General features: G+C 41.5%; 1 long non-coding RNA gene across 1 annotated transcript in view; it reads right to left on the reverse strand.

Moving 5' to 3' along the window:
• Positions 1-2,519: 2,519 nt before the first annotated feature.
• Positions 2,520-17,947, reverse strand: part of LOC140703240 (uncharacterized) — a 38,872-nt gene continuing 23,444 nt past the window's right edge. Inside the window, exon 3 of the long non-coding RNA XR_012082637.2 lies at positions 2,520-14,947. This is a non-coding gene — a long non-coding RNA (uncharacterized LOC140703240). The remainder of the gene's footprint in view (positions 14,948-17,947) is intronic.

The following is a 17,947-nucleotide window of genomic DNA, read 5'->3' on the forward strand; positions in this document are numbered from 1 at the left end:
TCTTCAATATATTCTCAAAGGCTTTTACAGCCGGGATCTGATGGTTGTTGTGGGTTTTTCGGGCTCTTTGGCCGTGTTCTGAAGGTTGTTCTTCCTGACATTTCCCTACCACAAAAATACAAAAAATGTTACGGTCAGCAAAGGACAAAAGGGACCCCCTCACCACTGCAGGAGTATACCAGATACCTTGCAGTTGTGGACAGGTATATATTGGAACCATAAAATGCAGCATTCACACCAGAATCAAAGAATGTGAGAGACACTGCAGACTAAAAGAAAAATCAGCAGTAGCTGAACATGCCCTAAAACAAGCTGGACATGAAATTCTGTTTCAAAATACTGAAGTACTGGACAACGGCAGCAATCATTATGTTAGACTGCACAGGGAAGCCATTGATATTCATAAACATCAGCATAGCTTCAACAAAAAGGAAGAAAGTCTGAAACTTAACAAAACCTGGCTCCCAGCACTGGAAAATACAGCCTGCAGAAGGTCAACAAACTCTACTCAGCCACAAGGACCAGGGATCATTGCACAAAAAGTCCAGTCATCAACCACAGTGACAGATAATCTCTCCCACTTATCACAACAATACATCCACAACAAAAACACACTGATGACCCTATCTCCTGAAAAGGACAAAAGCTGTTCCCACACCTATAAATACTCAACTATCCAATAAACAGCAACAGAGCATGGACAGAGTTCCTACTCCAGTCCTCTGAAGATGCCAGCCACAGAGACTAGCGAAATGTCAGGAAGAATAACCTTCAGAACACAGCCAAAGAGCCCGAAAAACCCACAACAACCACAAGGTCTCTTTAATTTGTAGCAATCTACAAATCCATGATGTCAGTCTTGCTATCCTGGCAGAGCTATGAAAAAGATACTGGCCAATGAATAATTGTATAAATCTATATTATGTCCCCACTTACTCTCCTCTACTATTTTAAACACCTCCCCATCACTGCACTAGTGCAATGATCACAGGGAACTTGCTCCTGCACTCGGTCATTCTTTTTGTGCTGCTGTGAAGGTCTTCAAATATCCTTTTTTGAGGCTCATTGAACAGAACTCTGGTTAATTTCTGTGAGGTTCTGGGTTAACAAGGACCTGTGGAAGTCTCAAGAAAGACAAGTTTGTAGGTCCGTCAGCAACAATCCCGTATGTTCCATAGCAGAATCATAATAGGATCCATTATGACAACTATAGGTGGCCTTGATAGCCATTCCCCTAAGATTTGCAAAAAATAGACTATTGTAGTCTAAAGCTAGATATGCAGGACAAACCCTAAAAAATCACATCAGTCCTTTATAATGCCATACAAATTACGGCCTTTTGCTTTAATCAGTCTTAACAGTGTTAACATGTTCAAGGCTTCACTGCAAGGTAACCTTGGATAGCTCTTTTAAGTCTTTGAGTAAACTGCCGTCATCTTGTTCAATCCCTAACATATGGCCTATTACTATAGTATAGGAGTGTCCTGCAGCCTTGAGTTTATTTATTTACTCATCTATTCTGTGAGATAGGGAGGTGCTATTACCAACATTAAACAGATGGGCAAATGATGCATGAAAATGCTAAATTGTCCGTTCAAGGTCATGCAGCTGCAAAACACCAGATAGGGCCCATGGTGTGGTAGCAGTGGCTGTGGGCTAGCACTCTGATAGCTGGACAGTCTCAGTACAGTGACACCATTTGACTGTTGTTATGTGCCATCAAGTCACCTTCAACACATGACAACCCTATGAAACGAACAATCTCCCAATCTCCAACATGCTCTGTTCTCAAAAGCACTGCTCAGCCCTTGCAAACTCAAACTTGTAGCTTCTTTCAGGAGTCAATCCATCTTATATTTGGTCTTCTTTTCCTGTTGCTTTCAACTTTTCCCAGCATTGTTGTTCTTCCAGAGAATCTTGCCGTTTCATGAGATACCCAAAGTAGGACAGTCTCAGTTTCATCATATTTTGTGTCCACAGATAGTTTGGACTTGATTTTATCTAGGACCCACTTGTTCATTTTTCAGGCAGTCCAGGAGATCCACGAAGCTGTCCTGTAGAGGTTGACTGTCATAGTGAAAGAGACTAGATGTCATTTGAGGCAAAAATTCTAAGTGAGAAAGACACGGCTCACCCTACCTTGTAATGTTTGAGGACCTAGCTGTGCAGTGCATGCAAAGATGCGTAGTGAAAACTCTTTGGTTTTTATAGTAGATTTCATAATTTGTTTTCTTTATAGTTTTTGCTGTACAATGTCCAGAGTAGCTATTTTGCTAGATGGGTGGTAAAAATGATTGAATGGATGGATGGATGGATGGATGGATGGATGGATGGATGGATGGATGGATGGATGGATGGATGGATGGATGGATGGATGGATGGATGGATGGATGGATGGATGGACGGATGGATGGATGGATGGGCGGGCTGCTTTTCATAGAAAGCAAAGAGTTGAGAGTGAAGCAGAGAAGTAGAGTTGGGCAAAGTTGTATTTTTTTTACTAAACTAACATTTGATCATTCTAAATCACTCTGAAATCTGTTCTCCACCAGGCTTCCATGTATATGTGTGCTTCAGAATTCTGCTATATAGTGTCCCACCAGAGAAAGTAACCTGCGAGTGATTTGAAGCAAATAGGGGGAAAGTTAATCATCCACATTATTTCTCTACTCCAAATGCCCTTCCCAAAGCTGGTTTTCACTAAGGGCAGTATTGCAATATCATGTACATGTTAGACTTGCAGAATGTTAAGGAAGAAAAGTGGAAAGAAAGGTTAATGCTCCTTGTATTGCCCAGCTGATGCACTCAGGGAATTGCAAAGTGAGAATATGCTCTTAAAATGGTTCCACTCTTGTTTGAATTGTTGATTTGAGAAAATGGTGCTGGTGGACTGTTGTTTTGCCCCAATTAAAATCCACTGTAGGTGCCTCACTTGGTTTCTAAAATGAATGTGAAAAGGTGTGGGAGACTGACTCAAGCGAGTGAAACATCATCAGTATAAGATGCTGCTCAGCAGTCTCACGCCCTCTCTGTTGTCAAATGCAGCTGAGATGATGGCAATCCTGAATTAGAATTGTCAGTCTTTGCTTATGTCATTCTCCCAGGGGGAAATGGTAATGGGGTGAATGAGGGCCAGTAAACTGAAATGTAAGTCTTGACAAGATGGATGTGTTGTTAGAAGGCAGCCCATCTGCCCAACTCATTGGTGTTACTGTTGTCCTAAATAGGATTGTACTCCCCTGAGAGGAGAAGGTTCTCAGTTTGCAGGTGCCCCTAGATGCAGTTTAGTCACTTGAGGCCCAAGTGGTGACAGTGGCTTGTTTTGCTTAAGGGGAAAAGTTGATTTACACCTTAGCTGCAGACGTCCATGCACTGATAATCTCCTACCTTTTTTTGCAAGATTTTAGCTGAAATCCTGTCTCACAGCTGCACATGTGCAACGGTAATATAATCACTCCAGCAAATCACCAATTAAATGCAAATCTCTGCTGATTAAAGACAGTTGCATACACTCTGAAATCCCTGAAGGAAGCCTTTAATAAGTGTTGATTTGCTACTGCCAATAGCACCATCATCATTGCACACGAGAAGCTGTTCAAAAAGATTTCAACCATTGTATGTGAGGTTACTTCTAAAATGATCTGGAAGCTCCTGTTCATATGAACAAGAGCAACATATCTGCTGACCATGACTGGTCATTTTGAACACATCAACCCACTGGTGCGTTGTGATGGAACTACTGGGTTCAGGGAGTCCCTCTCTAACCACAGCCACAAAATCCTGTTTCTCCTGTAACAGCTGAATCCAGGAGAGTCAAATGTGGTGATGACTAGAGATGACTGGAGTCTCGCAACGCTGGCCGTGGAGTCTCCCAACAGTCCAATCTACTCCATTTGAGCAGTGCTTAAGACCAGCACACCAACCCTGCAAGTCAGAACTGGCATCACACTCATAAAGATATTGAGGCTTCTGGTAGCTCGTAAGGGCAAGACCTGGTTTTAAGTACCATGAACCCTTTTAACCAAAAACTGAAACAGTTGGTTGGAGAAATTTTATATATTTTCTTAAAGATAGTGAAAAGGGCAAAGGTTCCAAAATGATTCAAAAGTGGTTGTTGTGGGTTTTTCAGGCTCTTTGGCTGTGTTCTGAAGGTTGTTCTTCCTAACGTTTCGCCGGTCTCTGTGGCCAGCATCTTCAGAGGACAGCACTCTGTTCTGGTGCAGTTTGTTTGGGAGTTGAGTATTTATGGCTGTGAGATCAGCTTTTGTCCTTTTCAGGAGATGGGTGATTATAGTGATCAGTGTGTTTTGCTGTGGGTGTATTGTAGTGATCACTGAAATCCACAAACACCAGCAGAACTTCAACCAAAAAAAAAAAGTTTGAAACACAACAAAACATGGCTATCAGCACTGAAAAATAGAGTGTGCAAAGGTCAACAAACTCTACCCAGCCACAAGGACCAGTGATCAATACACACAAAAGACCAGCTAACGACACCCATCTATCACAGTGCCAGATAATCTCTCCTCCTTATCACAATAATACACCCACAACAAAAACACACTGATCACCATTGCTAGGCATGTCCTTAATGGTGGACTCCCCACACACAGAGACATTTTTTGGAAGGCCCTTCCAAGAGAGATGCACCAAGCATTCTCACTGCAGCAGTGTAGATGCCAGGCTGAGACCTTGCTCTTCCAGCTGGCATTCAGTCCCCTGTATTAATTTTCACCTTTAGTTTAATGTCTCTTAACGTTCTAATATATTAACATTCTAATACTATTAGGGTGATTTATTTATTTTTATTTCAAATCTTAGGACAGTAAACAAACAAGAAGTATCAGTTACTGCAGAACCTTTGCAGTTAAGTGGATGTTGACATTATTTGTGCTTGACAGGGAAATCATGAAGTATCTGGTCATGCCTATCAATATCTTTTTGAATTTTGTTTCTGTCTTCCAGGGTATTAGCTATTCCACCTAATTTTGTGTCATTCTCAAACTGCACCCCCCCCCATCCAAGGTATTAATAAAAATATTGAAGAGCACTTTTCTGAATATTATATTACTCTTGCTATGTTTATTATTAAGGGCTGCACAAGTACCATTTAATCTGAATATTTATTTTACAATTTGTTACCAACAAAACTGTAAAGAGATGTATTTGCGAAGGCTTTCACGGCCAGGATCTGATGGTTGTTGTGGGTTTTCTGGGCTCTTTGGCCGTGTTCTGAAGGTTGTTCTTCCTAACGTTTCACCAGTCTCTGTGGCTGGCATCTTCAGAGGACAGCACTCTGTGCTGTAAAGAGATGATTTGAAAGTGGGATGAACTGATTTTTTCTTGGGTTTCTGCATCTATTTGTGTATATTTTGTATGTTTCTCGATTAGGACCCAACCCTCCAAAGTATGGAAAATGAAGGGTTATGACTTGGGATGGAGGCATTATGCAATGCCATCAACTTTGGGAGGATAATGGACCTTCGGTTAGTGGGCACATATTCCATCATTTTCCTTCCTTCTACCACCTGCTACTTCAAAGGAAGCCATGCTCAGGAAAAACGTGGGAGATGTATCTTAGATTCCCCAGTCATCATTCTGGCTTTGCTCAAGTGTGTCCACTCATTTCTTAGCATAAATCATCTCCTGCATTTATGGTACCCATACACACTGGAACAAACACAGGCATCCACAAGAAAGGACAGAAACAAATATCAAAAATAAAAGAAAGTAGAAAACAGCAGTGGAAAGGGATGAAGATAATCCCTGGTATCACTTTGACCTATCCTATTAAAGCCTAGAGAAGAAAGTCAGTCATCCACAACCCACATTCACTCTGTGTGTGTGTGTGCATGAGTGTTTCCCTCAATCAATCGTAGTGAAAAGAAATAGGATGAAAATTACAGAACACATCTAGTTCTTCAAATGTACCACTCACTCTCTGCCATGCCTGGATACAGAATGGCTGTTTGGTTGAATGGATGGGGTATAAATATGGTCAGGCGAAGTTGATCCGAGTCCTCCATAGGACTTAGCTATTGGAGTTTCCAGGCCTTCATTGGAGCTTCAGTGGTCAGTATCCTGCTCTTTCTTTTCCTACAGCAGCTGCCACCAAGTGTTTATCCTGTTTTTTGTTTTCACCTCCAAAATGTTAGAGCAAACATCAGTGATCTGTAGGGTTGCCTTAAGTGATCCAGGTGCATCTAAAGGCTTTTTGAACCACCCTATATCTGCTCCAGTAATATGCATATACTCCCGGCTTTGTCTTGTTATTGGACACATCTCCTGGTGCATATCCCGGTTATTATTGATTCATAGTCACACACTACCATTACTTACACCATCCGCTTTCACTGCTTTCTTTTGTGTGTGTTACCCAGTGATGAACCAATGGAAGGAATTCTGACTTTTACTTCTTGTCAGAGTATTTGGCTGTCAAGATAATGACGTAGGTGGAGTTCAGACTCTTGAGACACTGTCTCCTCAGAGTGGGGCATTCCTGGTTATCCTCATGAGTCAGGCCAACCTGGACTATGATATCAGATGAGTGATTAACCCACTCCCACCCACCACCACAAAAACAACTTCCTCAAAAGAAGAAAATCTGTCAGCAGAACAAAGCTGAGGCATGTTGCCTTGGAACAGTTGTCTGCCCTGGAACAGTCATCTCAGCGTTTCAGGAAACTGAAGGGCACTTTTCAGTGTCTTCTCCTTGGGTTTCTTTGAACACACGGTCTGGTAAGTGAGAATTATATTAAAAGTTAAAATCTCTTTAATTAAATAATGCACTGTCCTTATGGCTTTCAACACTTTGTGTAGGTGTTTCATAGTATTCAAAGATTCTGGTGTTTTGAGATCCGATCACAACTCCCGCAAACTCCTGAGGAACTGGCTGATCTGCCCATGTAAATATGAACAGGAAAAGTACTGTAATAATCTTAGTCATAAATATCCATTTGCTCCTGAATTTAGAAAAACATTATTTAATACGGAGAAATCAATCTATTTTTGCCTCATTTTGCCTAATGAGGAAGACAAACTCCTTTGTCACCATTGTTGTTATGGCTCTGTTTAGCTCTTCCCTCTTATTCATTACCTAGTTGGTGCAAATGTATCATTTGATTTATTTAAATCTTGTTTATTTTCTAATATAATTCAGATTTTTGCATTACCAAATGTTGATTATGCTGCTGACAATGGAATGTATGCCTGAGCAACAGGAATAATACAATTAGATGAGCTGAGGAGACAATATTTATGCATCAAAGAATTTTGCACAACTGAACTATGTGCTACTGTTGTCTTTTTCTTAGTTTTTTATTTTTTGCCATGAGAACATTGCTAAGAAAAACATTGTCACCACAAGTGAGGCACTCTTTGTTTGGCAGGCAAATATATAGCCTCTTTTGTTCATACCTTACTCTCACTGGACAGAATATGTTCCCGAAATACAGATTGTCTACTATAATTTATTTCATGTAATACTCAGATATAAACATAATTTTGCCACAAATGTATGCTTACTATGGAACTGCAACTAATCGCTATTCCCTGAAAATGCATGTATACAAGGGTTACGAAGTTAGGTTTTTAAAATCTCATTGATTTTGGTGGAAGAGTTAGCACGTACTTACATTTCTGACAGTGAAATCCATGAAATTGGGGGGCAGGTGGGGGAGAGTAATTTTAACATGGCTAGATGGTGCCCATATGTTTTGTCCTGTTTTGTGCTTTTCAATTTTCAGATTGATATGTACTTAAAAGTAAAGAATTGGATCCTGCATGAGTCATGCCTAGAATAGAGCTAATGAAATCAATGGGGCTGATAAGACTGACTAAATTAATCCTCATTGATTTCAGTGGATCTGCTCGAAGGATGCCCTAAGTCGGGATCCAGCCCATAAAGTATAAAGTGGCCTTGATGCAGCAGATGTAAGAGTAAGCACTGTCAAAGGCACCATAGTGAGCAATTATATATGGAAGGTCACCCAATGCATCAGTATTTCAACACAGAGGAAAAAAAAATCAAGAATAGCAAAAACTCATACGGCAGGTTCAGGTATTTAAAAATTTGGTTCAGTCTTCCAGGTACACTTACTATGCACAGAAGGGGAGCTTTGCAGTCCTGCATTTAGCATACCATCATTTTTCTGCACATGGAGGTTGGTTGGTCTGAAGGTGAGAGATTCTGCAGACTATGGATGCTCATGTGAATTGGAACCCTGACAGATCAGTGTCACAAGTCATACGGAGATCCCTTGTAATTGAAGTTCATCACCCTTCATGAATAGGTGAGCACAAGCAGCACCATCAACAGATGGAGTGGGGGTGCAGTACCCTTCTGTACATGTGGCAAGTGTACATCCGTTAACAGCCGCTTTATAGGACTCAGGGCTCAATGATTAAAATGAAAATCATATAAGGGGATGTAGTAGCTGGTCCTGTATCAAACATTTGCCCTTAATATACTGGAGAGTAAAAGTCTTGTCAAAAGGTTACTTTTTTACAACTCCCAGCATCTCCTAGCCAGCATGGCCAGGAGAATTGGACTACCGTTTCCAGAATGGAGGGCTGAAGTAGAAAAAAGCAATTTCTAAGCTGTGGGCTATAGTTTGGTTTTTACAGGGAAAAAGGATGGGTGTTTGCAAGTTGGAGGGGCTTGGTGAACAGAAATGAAAGTTTGGGATAGATGTGCAAGTAAGATAGGAATTCTTCATTTCATATTTCAACACTCTTCTTCTTCTTTGAAGAATGGATTGAATTAAGACCACCTCAGTGCTCTTATTTGGACCAAAATCTAGCAATTGACGTCTTAAGAATTATAGAATAATTGCGTTGGAGGGGGCCTATAAAGCCATTGATTCAACCCCCTGATCAGTGCAAAATATCTGCCAGGTGGTTGTCTAAATTTCTCTTGAATGTCTCATGTTTGAGCAGCCAGCACCGATCAAGGTCATTGGTTCCAGTGCTGTACTGCTCTAACAGTTAGGAAGTTTTTTCTGATATTCAACCAAAATCTGGCTTCCTGTAACTTGAGGTCATTGTTGCATGTCCTGCAGTCTGGGATGACTGAGAACAGATCCTGCCCCTCTGCTGTATGACAGCCTCTCAAGTATAGTGGTGCCTCGCATAGCGAGGTTAATCTGTTCTGGATTAACCTTCGCTATGCTGAAGCATCGTTGAACGGGGCAGGGATTTCCATTGGAACGCATTAAACATGGTTTAATGCGTTCCAAATGGGCCAAATACTCACCGTTCAACGAAGCTTCGTAATGGCCAGCAGCCATTTTCGCGCCCTCGCCTCGCTTAACGAGGGCGCGAAAACGCTGCGCGCGGCCATTTTGGGCCATTTCTGGGCTTCCAGCGGCCATTTTGGCCGCCGAACAGCTGATCGTCGGGCTTCGTTTTGCGAAGATCGGTAAGCGAAACGCTTACCGGTCTTCGCAAAGCGAATTGTGCCCTATAGGAAAAACGTTAAGCAATCGCATTAGCGATCCGAAAAAACGGATCGCTATGCGATTTCGTCGTTATGCGGTGCGCTCGTTAAGCGAGGCACCACTGTATTTGAAAAGTACTAGCCTATCTCCCCTCAGTCCTCTTTTCTCAAGGCTAAACATGCCCCATTCTTTCAGTCTTTCCTCATAGGTCTTGGTTTCCAGCCCCCTGATCATCCTTGATGCTCTCCCTCAGACTTGTTCCAGTTTATCAGCATCCTTCTGATCAAGTTTTTTAAGCAAGAGGCAGCTTCAATACATGATCTGTGAAGTCAAACATCTAACTTCCAAAGTGATTGACACCAGTGATAACTAAATAATCCTCTATGCTTTGAGTGTTATTGACCAAAGAAAAAGCAGGCTGGTTCTCCTTGTGAAATCATTTTATGGTCTGGAGTCCTGAGAACATAACAGGAGAGTGGGGATTGTTCAGGGTTTCGACAGTCTGAAGCATTTATTGCTGGCTCTTGAGATAGCATATCTTGGTGGGGATGATCTAACAGAGGAAGCTAAAGGGATCATGAGTTTTTATTGGCAGAGTTACCAAACAGCCATTCCATTGTGGGGAATAGCAGGGCTTGCTTGTTTGCTTTCATTGGGTGATAACCTTTTCCGATTATGGAAGTTACCAATTTCCTATCCTTTGACAAAGGATAGGAATAGCTATCCTTGATGCATAAATGAAATACAAAATGTCACCTTTGTGGACTGTGACTCCCTGTGGCTCCCATGGAAATTCTAGTGAGCAACAATGACCCAGGTATTCTGGGACTTTTAGTCCAAAGAACCCCACAATATTTCCTGTTCCTGGTTCATAGCTATCAGGGCTGGAGTACCCAGGAATTTGGTAAACATATTTCAATCCCTTCTTAGTTTTCAGCTGTACCTTCCCTCCCCACCCCACCCCAAAATAACTAAGGATAGAATCATCCTTCAATTAATGCAACTGTTATACATATAGGAAATAGAGTAGAATTGACATAAGATTTAGTATTCCATCAACTCCCTTTTGAGCCCGGATACAGATAGTTTTTTGTGGATCTCCATGTGCTGCTGCTCTGAATGAAGAACTGGAGCACACCTTAGCCATCCATGAATGCTTAGCACTTGAACTTCCTAAATTATTTCTTACATGGGCAAGAGAAATTTGAGACCTCTGTGATCTGAGAAGGCTACTGAGAAAACTCCAGTCAGGTGATAAGAGAGCACGTCCTCTTATGGATTGAAAATTAGTTGGGAAACAGAGAGTAGGTGTCAATGGGCAATTTTCACAATGGAGAGAGGTGAAAAGTGGTGTGCCCCAGGGATCTGTCCTGAGCCCAGTGCTTTTCAACCTGTTCATAAATGACCTGGAGACAGGGATAAGCAATTAGGTGGCTAGGTCCGTAGATGACACAAAACCTTTCCAGGTGGTGAAGACCAGAAGGGATTGTGAAGACCTCCAGAAGGATATCTCCAGACTGGGAGAATGGGTGGCAAAAAGGCAAATGTGTTTCAATATAAGAAAATGTAAAGTAATGCACACTCGGGCAAAAAAAATCAAAACTTACTTTATCAGCTAATAGGTTCTGAGCTGTCCGCGATGGGTCAGGAAAGAGATCTTGGTGTGTCAATCCAGTGTGCAGTGGCAGTGAAGAAGGAAAATTCCATGCTAGGTATCATTGAGAAGGAGATTGAAAATAAACTGATAAGAACAGCCAACATTATAATACGATTGTACGAAACGATGGTAAGGCTGCACCTGGAATACTGCGTACAGTTCTGGTTGCCGCACCTCAAAAAAGACATAGTGGAACTGGAAAAGGTGCAGAAGAGAGCAACTAAAATGATGACTGGGCTGGGGCACCTCCCTTATGAGGAAAGGCCACAGAGTTTGGACTCTTTAGTCTATAGAAAAGGTGCTGGGTGTGGGGGGGGGAACATGACTGAGACATATAAAATTATGCAGGGGATGGAGAAAGTGGATAGAGGGAAGCTCTTTTCCCTCTCACACAATACCAGAACCAGGGGTTGTTGTTGTTTAGTCATTAAGTCGTGTCTGACTCTCCGTGACCCCATGGACCAGAGCATGCCAGGCCCTCCTGTCTTCCACTGCCTCCCGGAGTTGGGTCAAATTCATGCTGGTAGCTTCGATGACACTATCCAAACATTTCGTCCTCTGTTGCCCGCTTCCCCTCTTTCCTTCACACTTTCCCAATATCGGGGTCTTTTCCAATGTTGAACCAATCAGTTGTTCCATATCCAGTTCTAACTGTTGCTTCCTGTCCTACATATAGATTTCTCAGTAGACAGATAAAGTGGTCAAGCACTCCCATTTCTTTAAGAACTTGCCATAGTTTGCTGTGGTCCACACAGTCAAAGGCTTTTGCATAGTCAATGAAGCATAATCCAGAGCATGTTAGCAATTCGGTCTCTAGTTCCTCTGCCCCTTCAAAATCCAGCTTGTACTTCTGGGAGTTCTCAGTCTACATACTGCTGAAGCCTACCTTGTAGGACTTTGATCATAACCTTGCTAGTGTGTGAAATGAGAACCAGGGGACATCCACTCTAATTGAGTGTTGGGAGAGTGAGAAGAGAGAAAATAAAATACTTCCTTACCCAGCATGTTGTTAGTCTGTGAAACTCCTTGCCACAGATTGTGGTGATGGCATGTGGCCTAGATGCCTTTAAAAGAGGATTGGATAGATTCCTGAAGGAAAAGTCCATCACAGGTTACAAGCCATGAAGGGGTTGCATGATCTCCAGGCTTAAAAGGAAGGTACCTCCAAATGCCAGATGCAAGGGAGGGGTATCAGGAGACAGGTATCTAGTTCTCTCGTGTTCTCCCAAAGGCATCTGCTGGGGCCACTGTGAGATACAGGAAGCTGAACTAGATGGCCCCTTGGCCTGATCCAGCAAGGCTCTTCTTATGTTCTTATGTTCCAAAGAAGGGCAAATGATTTGCTCACAGGGTAACCCAGTGTTTCAGTTCTGAGAAATGGCATATACAGTGGTGCCTCGCTTAACGGGCGCTCCGTTAAGCGACGAAATCACTTAGTGACAACTTTTTCACAGCGTTTATGCTCTTCGTTTAGCGATGGTCCCTACGGGCGATTTTTGCTTAGCGATGGTTGGTACCATGTTTCGCATAGCGATTACATTTTGGGTCCCGATTCGCTTAACGGTGGTTTAAACAGCCTCATGTTTGCTGTTTTTTAAATGTTTTTCTGTTATTTATAAAGTTAAACTTTACTGTTTAAAATGTTTGAAATCATAAAATGCACTTAATAAACCCTTTGTTAACCAAATTTGACTTTGTTCTGACTCTTTTTAAATTTGTTGTTGTATTTTCCCCCGGATTGAGATGCATTGAATAGGTTTCAATGCATTTCAACTGGGGAACCGCATTTCGCTCAGCGATGTTTCCTATGGCAATTTTCGCTTAAGGACGGCAATTCATTCCTATTGGAACGGATTATCCGGCTTTCAATGCATTTCAATGGGAAACTGTGTTTCACTTAGCGATGAAATCGCTTAGCAGTGATTTTTTCAGAACGAATTAACATCGCTAAGCGAGGCACCACTGTACATTGCAACAATCCCCACCCCACCCCAAGAAAAGGTGACTCAGCTGAGTTCTGTTCATCTGTTTCTGGAGGATACTGGGACCAGGCAAGGGCAGAAGGCTGCATTCCTGATGTTATTAGATGACACCTTTTCCTGGTGAATGCATATCCAAGAATAAGTGGAGAGGATACAGGAAATACTTAGAACCTCCTTCAGCCTTTGTTTCTGTTTTTATTATTCAAACCAATTACAAAGCCCCAGATAACTAATAAACATGTTAATATGCCAAACAATTCTGTATTGTTTTTCTTCTTTGATTATCCCATATTTCTCATCATTCAGCTTTATTGGTCTTTATTTTCTAGTATTATAAGGGGGAGAGGTTTCTCCCCGCGTTCTCCATTTCATCTTTAAATGTATACATCTCTATCATACCCCGTTACTGCATTCACTCTATCCCTCCTTCTCACCTTTTTCTCTTTAAGTACTTTCTGTCAGCCCTCCTTTATGCCCTCAAACAGTGAAGCACCAGCTGACAGGATCAGCTTACCGTTATCTTTACTTTAAAATGGATTCCGCCTACATTCCTTACACTTCCAAGACAGTTGGGATGTTAATAAAACATCTAGACACTCTAGATTGTTGCTTCACAAGCATGTGAGCAGTTCTGAATGCAACCCCTACGACTTTGTGTGGGCTTTGTGACAAATGGAAGGGGGAGGGCTTGCGACATGATTATGCCTGGATGCCAATGCTTTGAATCTCTGTTGGAGAAGGAAGAACATGGAGTTCCTTAGGTAAATGCTGATTTGCAAAGGCAAGTGAGAAGTCAGGTCTGATTAAAGTTTCTGTCTTCAAAAATAAAGGGATTGTCCTGTTGTTTCATAAACCATCTCTCAAAAGAACAACAATAGCAGGGAGCTGAGATTGAACAATGCATAGAATCAAAATAAATATGCAATTGTTTTCACCATTTTCATTTTGCCTACATCCATTTTTCCTCCAGCCATGAGACATTCCGGTTTTCTAGGCCTTTGTTGGCTGTCACCTTTATATAGATATATGTATACTTCCTTCATTTTCAAGTGTATGGAAACACAATTCATCTTCATTTATTCAAGGTTATTTCTAATGTTCCGTTTCCTTTCTTACGAAGTGTTGTAAGGAAAACATTACGTTCTGTTACAGCTTGAGCTTAGAAAACGTACTTAGAACAACCAGTTTGTTGTTGTTATTCTGTCTCCCTATCCAACAGCAATAAATATATTACAATTGGAATACAGTATAGGGCTCAAGGATCCACAGGCTCCCTTCCTGTGGTGCAGTTCTAAGATTATTATCATTATTAACTACAACTGTGATATAATTGTAACTGTTCTAATCACTTCAGCAATCAAAGATGGTGTGTGGCCTTGCTGTTAAATGTGTTTTTGCAACACAGAGCTGCTAATATTTCTTTTCAAATTAGGTACATGTCACTTTTTGAATTAGTCCAGGTAACAAGTAAAGCATTACAAAGAAATAACTTCTTCACAAAGGGGAAGCAAAAAAACCCTCATGTAGGTTTGCCATTTTTGTTGTTGGTTTTTGAGGTTTTCTGTTTACTTTTGTTTTTGTAGTTTTAGAAGTCTTTTTTTTTAAAAAAAAAAATCAGGTTGTGAAGAAGTACTGATAGTAAAGTGTGTCAACTATTCACATATATTCTTGAAGAACCCGAAAAACCCACAACAACTATTCACATATAGTTGCTAACACAGCCCTTTTTTGCCCAGTATCAGACTTTCTATCTTCTTATTCTCCTTGGTCAAATGCAGGCCAGTCTTCGGAATTCCATCCTTGACTTCAGGAAGGACACTGAGGTCCCACTGGCTTTCGGCCTGAAGAAGCAAGGTGTCCTGAGAACTGTCCTGGAGGACATTAATAATAATAATAATAATAATAATAATAATAATAATAATAATAATAATAATAATAATAATAATAATAATAATAATAATAATAATAATAATAATAATAATAATAATAATAATGCATCCTATCTCTAGGAATAAATTACACACGAAATATTAATACATTCAGTAACATAAATTTTTGCAATATTCAAGAGAAGAAGCACTGAATATGGTTTTTTGTAGGCTTGCTCTCCCCATTTCCATATCATGTTCCACAAGAATGAATGGATAGTTCAGTGGTTTAGGTATTTAGCTAGGAGCCAGAAGATGGGAGTTTGATTCCCTACTGTGCCTCCTTGACAAAGGCTGGACTCGATGATCTATATATAGGTTGCCTTCTAGTTCTACAGTTCTAAGTTTATTATTAATCATGGCACTATAAGTGCTTGCTGAATGGATATATAAATGGATTCTAAACAATTCTACAAGAGTCTGCTTTTCAAAGCAAGCACTCCAATTTCCGGGTGTAATCCTGATGCTACAGCATTGGATAGCCACATCAGATCGCTGTGGCATGCACATTCCAAACTATTTTTAAAATACCACATTTAAGTATGTGATCTTGTCATACAGAAGGGCACTACAATCATGTGAGGGACAGGTTGCCCATTTTGATAAATACTTATGTTTTTGAGAGTTTGCAGAGGAAATTGCAGGCAGCCTTGAATCCTTTGGGTTATTTTTCTTTAGGGATAAGGAACAAAATATTAGCAGCAGCTGGGCTGTGTGGGTGGGTGAAATAATAGCTGACAAGTTATTGGTAGCCAACAGACTTTTGATGAGTTGTGAAATGGGGTGGGGGAAGCAATCATAGAGCATTTAATTAAATATATGTTGCTAGCTAATGAGTGTTGTTATAAATACTTTTGCTTATCAAAGAAGAGTGTGAGAGGCCTGTATCCCAGGCTTCAAGTACTCGTACAGGAATTATTTTAGTTAAGCAAAGTTTGCTGCTGTTTAACATCTACATGAAACCGCTGGGAGAGGCCATCAGGAGGTTTGGGCTGAGCAGTATGCTGACGACACTCAGCTCTACCTCTCATTTTCCACCAATCCAGGTGTGGCGGTTTTTGTGCTGAACTCTTGTCTGGACCAGATAATGGACTGGATGAGGGTTAATAAATTGAAACTCAATCCAGACAAGATGGAAGTGCTGTTAGTGGGTGCTTCACCGGACAGGCTGGAGGGCCATTTCCCTGCCCTGAATGGGGTTACACTCCCCCTAAGGGACAGGGTCAGCAGCCTGGGGGTGCTCCTGGACCCCAGTCTAACTCTGGATGCCCAGGTGGACTTGGTGGCCAGGGGCCCCTTCCTTCAGCTGCGGAAATTATACCAGCTACGGCCCTACCTGGACGAACGGAGTCTCATGACAGTTACACAAGCACTGGTAACATCAAAACCAAGATTATTGCAATGCGCTCTATGTGGGGCTGTCTTTGAAGATGGTCCAGCACGGCTGGTGAGTGGTGGGGCCACTAGAGAACACATCAAGCCGATTCTGTTTAAGTTACATTGGTTACCAGTTGCTGCCTGGGCCCAATTCAAAGTGCTTATTTTGACATATAAAGCCCTAAATGGTTTGGGCCCTGGATACCTGAAGGACCGCCTCCTTCCATATGAACCTACCCGGCACTTAGGATCTAGCCAGGGGGCCCTTTTGAAAGAGCTGTCCCTTAAGGAGGTAAGAGGGACAGCTTGTAGACAAATGGCCTTTTCGGCAGCTGCCCCCAGACTATGGAATGCTCTCCCGACTGACATTCGTCTGGTGCCGATGCTGATGACATTTCGGGGTCAGGTCAAAACCTTCTGGTTCCAGAAGGCTTTTAATTGAAATAACATCAACTTTGGGTCCTGATGGCAATTTTTAGATTGTATTTTAATTGTGTTTTAATCGTTTTATCTTTTATTGTATTTTAATTGTTTTTTTAATTCTGAGCCACCCAGAGACCTTTGGGTAGAGTGGGTGGCATATAAGTTGAATGAATGAATGAATGAATGAATGAATGAATGAATGAATGAATGAATGAATGAATATACTGCCCCACAGGGCTTAAAGCACGTCTGGTCAGTTTATCATTTAATCATGCAGGCTACACATAGCCCCTAACCCCCCTCCCCGGTGAACTGGGTACTCAACTTACTGACCTTGGAAGGATGGAAGGCTGAGTCAGTCTTGAGCTGGCTACATGAACCCATCCAGACAGAACTCAGGTTATGAGCAGAGTCTTTGCTGCAGTACTGCAGCTTAACTACTGTGCCACAAGGATCATAGCATTTGAAAATATAAAGAGATATGATGGTTACACAGTTGGACATAATTCAGACTAGAGCCATTTTTGGATGATACAAATTATTTTTCTTCCCCAAGTGTATTTCAGTGCGTGACTATTTATAGGGCAAAATCCAATGGTCTGTCTCAGCTACATTAAACTCTTGGAATCAATACCTGAATCGTTAATCAACACTTGTGTACATTCCATTGGTTCCAGAGGGCTTACTCTATGGGAAGGAAGAGGGTAGTCTTCAATTATGGAAAACCACTGCAGTTGGTAAAGTCATCCCAGCAGTGGTAATTTTTGCTAATTAAAGCCTTCCCTCTCCTGTCCCATGGCCCCTGATGATGGAAGTGATAACATGGGAACCTCAGGAACTTCAGGGGAAAATCAGCAACGTTTAATTTCTAAAAAATGGCCACAGCTGATGATATCATCAACCTTATGCACAGGAACCAGTGGAGATGGAATTTCAGCCTATGAGGCCTTGGGGTTAGCTCACTGGATGTTCTGGCATGTTGGTAGTTCAAGCTAGAGGGTACCTTTGAAACCCAAAACTGAAAGTCAAGCCACATTGTTTTTGTAGCACTGTGTGTGATTACATGTTATCCTTTTATTTTCTCAGAAGCAATCACGGGAGAATGTCATCTGGAACTGCAGTAGTCTTTATACATATGAAGGG

Source organism: Pogona vitticeps, chromosome 1, assembly GCF_051106095.1.
Source record: "Pogona vitticeps strain Pit_001003342236 chromosome 1, PviZW2.1, whole genome shotgun sequence".
NCBI classification, from domain to species: Eukaryota; Metazoa; Chordata; class Lepidosauria; order Squamata; family Agamidae; genus Pogona; species Pogona vitticeps.